The sequence below is a fragment of the Arachis ipaensis genome, chromosome B09 (genome assembly GCF_000816755.2).
Source record: "Arachis ipaensis cultivar K30076 chromosome B09, Araip1.1, whole genome shotgun sequence".
Classification (NCBI taxonomy): Eukaryota; Viridiplantae; Streptophyta; class Magnoliopsida; order Fabales; family Fabaceae; genus Arachis; species Arachis ipaensis.
Window position 1 is genome coordinate 134114899 of NC_029793.2, and position 4485 is coordinate 134119383.

Consider the following 4485-nt stretch of genomic DNA (forward strand, 5'->3'; position numbering starts at 1 on the left):
TCGCATCATTCGCATCATTCTTCTACGCGATTTATACATTAAAATAATATTTTAGATGAAAGGAATTAAAAAAGTAATCCACATGATATGAACAACAACGCATGTTAAAAAAAATCACACATTTACTGTAGTTACTGGTCTATTAGGACAAGTAGGAGAATATGTAAAACGGCTTGGCTTGGACTCTTCAACAAGGCTTCACAAGAATTCAAACAACTTGATCAGAATCTTTAATCAGAATTTCTAATCATTTATTACACGTGTCGTTCAACTATGTAAATCTGTATAAAATTATATGTATACACTAGAATGACCTTTTTTTTAACATACACATTGATTCAGATGGGTTTCGTGAAAAATAGATTAAGTGAAAAATAATAGTTAAGATGAGAGATTAGGGGTAAGTAAACTTGTGAGGAAGACACTTCTATTAATGGCAAATAAGCAATACAAGAACTAATATTGAGGAAGAGAGGTGGAGAACAAGTGTTGAGACCTCCACTAATGTCACAAGAGGATGAATGAGCTTTGTTTAAAGTGGACAGGAATGGTTTACAGAGAAGAGAAGCTCTCAGAAGAGGATGAAGGTGAAGGTGAAAAAGTGAAAGTGAAGGTGAAAAGGGTTTCAAGGTCTGTGAAGAAGATGATCAAGGTGAAAGTGAAAAGTGAGAGTGAAGGATGAAGGATGAAGGAAAAGATAAAAAAGGTTGAAAGGTGAAGGTGAAAAGCGAAGTGCTTTACAGAGGTGGCTTGGGGTCCTTTTTATAGTGTAAAACCATGATGAAGAGGACACCCTTGGCCAATGGTTTTAGTCTGACATTTGGTTTACTGCTCTTTCCAAAATATCTTTAGGTATTTGGGATCACCTCAAGTCTTGTCCACTGAAAAGGGTAGGAAGTTGATTCCCACACGTTAAACTAAAGCTCGTGACATGTGACATTAGTGAAGGGACATCTAGTTTAGTTTTCTTTCAACTAGATGACACCTTTACACTCCAAATCCAACCAATCCACTTCCACCAATATAGTTCCCACTGAAGAGAAATTTAACTCCTCAAGGTGTTCTTTTTGGTTCCATCCTTTTAGCCCAATACCTTTAGGAGGAACTTAACTCTTTTTTGACCATGTTTGTAGGTCATTATAAAAATAAATTATGTACAAAAAAGGTTTATATTTTTAGTACACAATCATAAGCCCCCATGCAGTATTTGAGGGTACAAAGTATTCCCTCAAGCTACATTAAACTTTTTTGTACTCAACAGAACAAGAATAATAATTTTTTTTTAAGAAGCTAACATATCATAACTCTAAAGAATCAAATCTTCCATCTTTTATTCATTTTTTGTTATAATAAGATATGTATTTGTAAATATTATGATATTCAAATATAAATATGTCTGTATAATTTATTATGTACCGAGCCCTCTAATGGTTTATGTACTAAAAAAAAATGAATAAAAGAATGTTATTGTGCAAATATTTAAAATATTAATAAAATAAATAAATAAGTAGTATATATATTCATAATTTATTTGTATGAAAAAAGAGGGATGATTTGATTTAATATAATAATTTAATATATAAGGGAATAAGAAGGGGAGAAATTCTTACCCTTTTAATTGGACGCGTTTTAAATTTGAGTACCTGAATTTGGAGAGACACATAAGGAGAGAGAACACCTGAAGGGTAGGGGAGAGGTGTTCCTCATCATCTCTGCTGGGCATTTTTTTACACAGCGCAGTATCATCACTACTATCACCACCATCATCCAAATCCTCTGTCTTCTTCAACAATTGGGAGTTTTTCTTAGGGCAAAGGACACTCCCACATTCAACTTCGTTCTGTTCTTTTTACTCTGTCTTCTTACTTGGTAAGACCCTTTTTCTTCTTTTTCTTGTTTTTGTATTAACCCCTCTCAGCCCCATGTATATTGGGTTGCTAATTTTGGAATTAGCTATAGGAATTTTTGATAAAGATCTTTCTCCTTACAACCTTGGATGTTATATCCTCATTTGTATACGTTTTCAATGAAATCACAAATAAAAAAGAAATTGAATTAAAATTATGAGCAATGTTCATTTGTAACCATAAATAGATATTTAAAAATAAAAATAATTTATTTTAATTAATTTTTTTTTTGCAGGGAGAGTGTATGATTTTAAGAAAAGCAGTAGCCATTTTTTTTTAGGCCAAAAAAAGGAAGGTACCCATAACTTTCTTGCCCTGTTTATGCTCGACTCTTTTTAGGAGCTTGGAGGGTGGGACACTTCACTTTTTCGAAACAGTTCCAAAAAAAAGGAAGGTACCCATAACTTTCTTGCTCTATTTATGCTCGACTATTTTTAGGAGCTTGGAGGGTGGGACGCTTCACTTTTTTGGAACTATTTTGTACTGCAAATTTCTTAAGATGCATCACTCACATTTTGAGTGTATGATTGCTAAAGCAGTTTTCTCATGCATTGCAGGATGCTTGCAGAATAATATAACATAAACATTGGCTCTTGATAAAGAAGCCTTTTGGAATTAAAATTCTAACTTCTAAAACTGAAATTAGGCATAGTACTATTTAACGTACTTGAAATTGATGGGGCCGATGGTTGTTCCATGATTTGGGTCCAGCAAGATGCGGTGTCCGTTGGGGTGTACCTCAGAAACAATGTAAGGACCCTCCCATTTGGGAGCCCATTTTGGCAAAGACATTTTCCTTATTACTGCGTCTACTGATTTTTGGTACCAGATCTCCCTCTAGGAACACCCTGGGCCGAATGTGCTTGTCATAAGCTAATGCCAGTCTCTGATGATATTCTTCCATCTTGCTTCCCACAACTTCTCTTTTTCCTTCCAACTCTTGTAACTCAGCTTCACGATCCCTTGACTTTTAGAATACGCGTCAACTATCTACAAGTAGTTGGGGTGTTCTCGTCTTCCTTTATATTCTCTAGATTCGCGAACAGAGGTGGTGAGGGAGTTCTATACCTCGTTTGATCTCTAGCCATCATGTCGAAGTGTTCCTCCCCAGTGGAGTCGCCAGATGATTCGGGTGGGTTTCGTGAAAAATAGATTAAGTGAAAAATAATAGTTAAGATGAGAGATTAGGGGTAAGTAAACTTGTGAGGAAGACACTTCTATTAATGGCAAATAAGCAATACAAGAACTAATATTGAGGAAGAGAGGTGGAGAACAAGTGTTGAGACCTCTACTAATGTCACAAGAGGATGAATGAGCTTTGTTTAAAGTGGACAGGAATGGTTTACAGAGAAGAGAAGCTCTCAGAAGAGGATGAAGGTGAAGGTGAAAAAGTGAAAGTGAAGGTGAAAAGGGTTTCAAGGTCTGTGAAGAAGATGATCAAGGTGAAAGTGAAAAGTGAGAGTGAAGAATGAAGGATGAAGAAAAAGATAAAAAAGGTTGAAAGGTGAAGGTGAAAAGCGAAGTGCTTTACAGAGGTGGCTTGGGGTCCTTTTTATAGTGTAAAACCATGATGAAGAGGACACCCTTGGCCAATGGTTTTAGTCTGACATTTGGTTTACTGCTCTTTCCAAAATATCTTTAGGTATTTGGGATCACCTCAAGTCTTGTCCACTGAAAAGGGTAGGAAGTTGATTCCCACACGTTAAACTAAAGCTCCTGACATGTGACATTAGTGAAGGGACATCTAATTTGGTTTTCTTTCAACTAGATGACACCTTTATACTCCAAATCCAACCAATCCACTTCCACCAATATAGTTCCCACTGAAGAGAAATTCAACTCATCAAGGTGTTCTTTTGGGTTCCATCCTTTTAGCTCAATACCTTTAGGAGGAACTTAACTCTTTTTTGACCATGTTTGTAGGTCATTATAAAAATAGATTATGTACAAAAAAGATTTATATTTTTAGTACACAATCACACATTAAAAAATAAAATAGAAATAATTTTTAATAAAATAATATAACAATTTTTCTATATAGGTGAGAGTATTTTAACAATTTCATCCTTGGTACAATCAACATGCATGGTTTTCTTATGCGTGCGTTTTTCACGTCATCACGTGGAACCAGCAAGGCAGCAAACCCCGCCCGTATAAACCGTGCTAATAACTTTAATAATCGTTCTGTAACAATTAATAGAGTCGCTCTAAATACAATAATATTGTCTCCCTAGCTCTAAATAATATAGCGGTCAATAAATACACAACATCAATAATAGAGCGGTCAATAATATTACTGAAAGATTTATCCTTAGCACTATTGTTGAGAGAGTGATGAAAACAGAGAAGACAAGGAACTCTGCAGAATCTAAAGTTATTTTATTTGTATTTTTAAGTAGGTCAATTAATAGATGTAAATTTATACAAAAAATACATATATTAGTAACACTGTTGATACACATATATTTATACACGTATATTTATACATATATTTTTAAAGATGTAAATTTATACAAAAAAATACATATATTTATTTTAATCTATACAAATTATTATTTAATAATATTAGTAACACTGT